The sequence below is a fragment of the Pecten maximus genome, chromosome 14 (genome assembly GCF_902652985.1).
Source record: "Pecten maximus chromosome 14, xPecMax1.1, whole genome shotgun sequence".
NCBI lineage: Eukaryota > Metazoa > Mollusca > Bivalvia > Pectinida > Pectinidae > Pecten > Pecten maximus.
The window spans coordinates 8428952-8435394 of NC_047028.1; positions in this window are offsets into that span (position 1 = coordinate 8428952).

Genomic DNA, 6443 nt, shown 5'->3' on the forward strand with positions numbered 1-6443 from the left:
GGGTGTGCTGCTGGGTGTCTTCGGCAGTATGCTCCAGTGAGGTAGCACTATAAATCGGCAAAAGTTCCGGCCTATCACAAGGAGACTTAACACGAAAATACCGCAGCCTCCCACACATGCACGGGAGGCCATCCTTAAATGACCTTAGCTGTTAATAGGACGTTAAACAAAATAAACCAAACCAAACCAATCGCTAAAAGATCATATTTAAAATTCAATATTCCCGCCTTCCCATCAGTCATCAAACTTTTTGGTCAATAAATGGCACAGCTGGAACATGGTCGCGTGCTGATTTGCAAACAAAATAGTACATTTTAATTTATTAACATTTCATTATCAATATAATGCGCACATGGCATGTTTTCATAATAATTGATGTAGACAAAATAATTCCTCGTTGAAATTTATTTTAACAATATTTTGACTTTTACATTGGATATATTGGAATTCCGGTCTGTGTTGTACAAATACGCTGATAATTTTGTCGCGTTATGCAGGTTATTTAAACGTACATCAACGACACAGCTTTCATAGAGACTATATAGTGAAAATGTCACGCAAATGTAAATATAATGTCATGAAAAAAACATCTTGTCGGAACAATGGTGTCTTTGGTGTGTTTGTTTCATTCATATGTCAGCAATGTACTGTCAGAATCAAACGCCATCCACTCCGTAAACATGGGAACACGTACAACAGACTTGTCAAACACACGCCTCAGTTATATATTAAATTCCTGGATTCCATGGGAATATGATTTGATTGGATTATCAGACAACATGTATATGACAGACAGTAATACGTGAATCCTACTGAATGTGGTTGTCCCCGGTTACCTTGTGGAAGACAATAGTATATAAGCCGAGGTTGTTTACGTATAGTTTACCATACAGAACACTTAGAGGTATTTACAAAGGAATCGAGCTCTCCTGAAGCTTTAGATCGGCGAAGAAGACGATGTCCCTTTGGATCATGACCGTCTCCCCGAAGAGTATTAAACATGCACTAAATGGTTTTTGGAAACCTTAAGAATGGCTTGTCAAATAAAGGTGAGCCAAATACGTGCATACGACAAGATATGATGTTAAAACAGACTAAACAAGGTTTAGGATGATCAGCGCCTCCTGTGAAATACATCCCTGTTATCACTGGTACTATTATGGAGGGGTTAATTATGATTTTCATATGATAACAATGATAATCATTTTATAGCCAAAGCAGTTTTTCCTTATAAGCATATCAGTTTAGTTTAAATAGAAATCTTTAAATCATCTAACGATTATACATAAACAGTATCACCTATCAGGAGGGTATGTTTATTTTACCTGAAATGATGACTATGATTTGGATGTTGACTTTGACTTGAATATTTTAAACATCTTTCTAGCTATATACCATGTAGTGTATCAACCTGAAGAGGGCACATCCACACTTCACCTTTTCATACCACCAGTTGGCAATATATACTTCAATAAAATTATTTCCAATCGCCGTTTCCCGAGAGGTCTTTTTATACGATCATTTCCTAAGACGTCTTTGTATACCGACGTTACCTGGGACGTGTTTGTGTAGAGTCGTTTATGAGACGTATTTGCGTACCGACGTTTCTTAAGATGTGTTTGTGCGGATTCCGACTGAATCGGTGTCAGGTCAGTGTGTCAATAATCCAACATCAAGTGGTTTTCTCGAGGTGATGCCCGACAAATGTAGCCATAATTCATACTCAAACGGTTTTATATAATTTGATCACTCTGGAATTTTCCTTTAGGATAATCAAGTTTGCTTTATGGTTTCACCAAATCAATGCGCAGTCATATCATTTACACTGACTATACTTTCTTGGTCGTAAACTGGTCCATGCATCGGAAATGATTTGTTACAGACGTATTAAAGCTGTGGTTCTGCTTCAGTCAGGTCCCTATACACCCGTCCTCACATGACCCTGACTGTTAGTGACTCCCTAGATACCCGTCCTCACATGACCCTGACTGTTGGTGACTCCCTAGACACCCGTCCTCACATGACCCTGGCTGTTGGTGACTCCCTAGACACTCGTCCTCACATGACCTGACTGTTAGTGACTCCCTAGACACCCGTCCTCACATGACCCTGGCTGTTAGTGACTCCCTCGATACCCGTCCTCACATGACCCTGGCTGTTGGTGACTCCCTAGACACCCGTCCTCACATGACCTGGCTGTTAGTGACTCCCTATACACCCGTCCTCACATGACCCTGACTGTTGGTGACTCCCTAGATACCCGTCCTCATATGACCCTGACCTCGTACCACCATAGTTTGTTAATACAAGCCATAAACTGTAGACTAAAACAAACCTGACATTCTCTACCGGAGAAACAGATAACTGGAATTTATTATGAATTGAGATGTGAATGATATGTAATTTTATGACTCTAAAATCTTGAGTACTCCCCAGTCACGATTGCACACAGGCAGTTGACATATCTAGTCATTCATTTTCGATGTTTTTGTTAAAGCGAATGAAACTGCAATTTCAATCTCTTTGGATTTCTTAAAAAATGATTGCTTTGATGCCGACTCTTTCACAAATACATTTCACATTCAACTATGCGATTCAGATAAAGATTGGCTCTTCCCAGTTGCAATTTTCACTCAAATGTAAACACATTAATTTGCCCCTGTAGGTTGATGGTGTAGGATATAAATACATACATATTACTGTCTTACGGCCAGTTTCCCCAATTGTTTCAAGAAGAATACGCATGGGACATGCAATGTTTCATAATATTTCAATGGCACATTTCACAGCCATTTCTGGCTGTAAGGTACTTGAATGGCAGGGTACCAAGATCACTCCGGAAGTCGAATTTTTCTATATATCGGCAAATCAGAGAAGACATTAATTGAGTATGTCGCATCGAAGCAGAATAATGGCGAAGATTTTACCAGACGTTTCATTGACGTCATATATAACAGTACCAGGGCTTCAACAGGGCAACGCTTGGTTCATATTTGCATTCCACTACGTTTCCTCTGACAAACTGAGTCTTAAAAGATAAAATATATGTTAAGCATTGGTAATTCTTAATCTCCGTCATCATGTGACATTTTAACGTTATTTTTCTACGTGATCACAACCAATTATCACTCTAAAGACGGCGATCATAATGTATGCTTAAAACAAGACCATAAGAATTAAAACCAATAAACTGTTACACTGTATTTTATCAATTAAATTGATCCATGATGAGAACCTTTACATTTAGCCAATTATCAACACCTTATTATAGATTTTACTTTATATAAGGCCATAGCGATGTCTGGCAGGATCCTAAGAATTCAGAAACGGACCGCCTGTATCCCCCAATACATATATGGCACATCAGCGCCACCCAGGTAGCACGGGTTGGCCCCATCCCCCAAAAGTAGCTTTTGAGTGGGAGCAATCGTACAACAACCCAGAGTTAATTTATACCATAATTTGTACAGTGGACAAAACTCTCCCCGATGGTAATTATCACCAGTGAAGTACATGTAGGTAGGGCGCCCCACCCGGTCTCTCAGGAGTGGACTAAAATGCGAATATTTCAGAAGAAAGCGCGAATGGGACTGTGTTTCAAATAAAATTCCAATACAACTGTTATTATACATTTAGATCGACGCCGATATGAGCCGTTACTGTGGCTTTTGTCACACCTAACGATAACAGGATATATCAAGTGGTGAAACACCTGTTCAATGCAGGATGGACGCCTCGTGAACAACAAAATAACGTAATAGCTACATACCAAAGGTCAATGAACACATGTCTTGAAGTTAGTTAAGTTCTGTCAACACATTTGGATCACTTTACTCTCTCAGAATATCTGTCCTGTACCACAAGATATGATCGCTGACATCTTATTCGTTTACAGCCATTACTTAATATTTTGATTATCTTGATGAACTGATAAGATTTTAAACCATTTATTTTATTACTTTGATATATATCGTCTAGTTTGGTGTATTTGTTGTTTGACTCTAAATGACTCCAACTGTCGATGAGCCGTAAAACAATACAAAAACAAAACAAATATTCACTCCAATGTTCATTACGTGAGGACGACTATTGTTCTCCCCGCTGACACGGGGTATACTGCTCTCTGATCCCGCTTGAGTTACAGGGTAGGTGGCACGTTTATTTGTCCAAATTATTACATTTAAGAATACAAATTATCATTCTGGTGCCTTATCGTCTGTAGACACCATTTTCACATACTCTTGTATTTGAAAACGATTGGCATTCTTTGCTCACAAAACGTCTCCGTCCCGATATTTAACTAATGTGTCCATTTCTATATTTAACTAATGTGTCCATTCCTATATTTAACTAATGTGTCCATTTCTGTATTTAACTAATATGTCCATTCCTATATTTAACTGGTGTGTCCATTTCTATATTTAATCAATTTATTGTATTCTTAGTAATAAATCACAGAAAATTAATCAAAACAACAATTATAACTTGACAAGAAAAATCAGATTCAAATTTTTAATGTATTGAATTATAAACACTTTATAATATTGAAGTTTTTTAAGTCTTTATGAAGTTCATATCTGTCAAATTTATAATGATTTCTAAATAAGTTCCTTTCCAAAGGTGTTTCTATATATGAATTCCGTGATGTCGTCTGCCAGTCCCGCTTCATCATGGAACGATTGGTTAACATCGGCTTGTACGACCTCTCCTATTGTAAAGTTTAAGTTATCAATTTCCTCGGTTACCATGTGTTCCTTCTCGGCGAGATATTCTAGCTCTGCAATTCGTGCTGCAAGCGAATTTAAAATCTTCTCTCCCATATCCTCATTCCTTCGTCTACTCGACGCCATGTTGTTTGTTTTGGTTTCGCTGACAACACAGCACCTACGTCAAAACCCGAGAGACCCGAATAGTTTGATGAGACGCAAAATTTAGAGCTGTTTCGCGAAGAGGGCCAATACAGGGTTTGTGGTGCATTACTGAATCAATAATGCATGGGTAAGGATTACGGATCGGGAGATTTGGCGCCATAATGCATATGCAAAAAAAACCTGTATTTATTACTAAGTATACAATAAATTCCTATATTAACCTGATGTGTCCATTCCTATATTAACTAATGTGTCCATTCCTATATTAACCTGGTGTGTCCATTCCTATATTTAACTGGTGTGTCCATTCCTATATTAACCTGGTGTGTCCATTCCTATATTAACCTGGTGTGTCCATTCCTATATTTGACTGGTGTGTCTATTCCTATATTTACCTGACAAATATCCATGTGCTAAGAGAAAGGGGAATATAGTCCGTGTTCATACTGTTTTTATTGACAAATATCTATGTCCCGAGAGAAAGGGGGATATAGTCAAGATCTGTAAGATATGTTCTGACAAATTCAGATATTAGGAAATAAAAAATGAACCGCCCTATCAGAGGACCCCGCTAACCTTACACAATGTGTTCTACATCAATCAACGGAACATTTTCCCTTCAATGCAGCTCCAAGTTCTTCCGATAACGTCTTGCTCTCTACCTTTCGGACAACAATGCGGTCATTGAGGAGGTATTTTTAATGATCATTTTCATTTTGTTTAAATGAGAAGATTAGTAGTAAGACACAAAAATGAAAAAAAAAACATAAAAATGTCACCCGGCTAAGACATGAAATAATAACAAATAGCTGTCTAACATTAGTTTGCAAAGTTTAATTAATAACCTGCTATACTTGACTGATTAACACTGGACATACACACATAAACACCAGGAATACATCATAATGTGTAAAGTCGTTTTCATATCTAAACAAAAATTTGATGTTTGTTAATGCATTTGTATATCATTATCCACTGACATTCAAAATATATCCTTTCTTTAGTAATGTCAGACAGGAACACGCATACAAAATGGTAATGTTGGATATGAATAACAAAATAAGGTATCCCTGATACTTATCCCCCGTCAACTCGTCTTCCAGGGAACGTTTCGTCACTGTCAGTAGTGGCGACATTGACCTTAGACAGTTCTAATGAGACAGCAGTGTGTAAAGTGTCCCTAGAACTTAATCATGAGAAAATGTTATCAAAGCGGAAGGAGTTACCCAATGGAACACATGTTAAGGAGTGTGGAAAATGTATATTTAATGTAACCGTATCGTTAACTATATACGGACACTTGAGAAGGGAGGAGTGTGTGAAGTTTGATTTTAATTGGAACAATTTCAGAAAATTACTTTTTGTTGGCCAATCAAGATGTTAATCTATTAAATACGACTCCTTTGTGTCTATCTAGGTATATCTGAACGTAATGTTATTATAGAGTTTATTTCGCATATATATCTGGAGACTATATTTTATCTCATTTCGAAAGCTAACTGAAGAGTGCTATCTAAATGTATTTTGGAAATCCAACTGAATTGGTTAGTGTGGGATATATTTTAATTAACA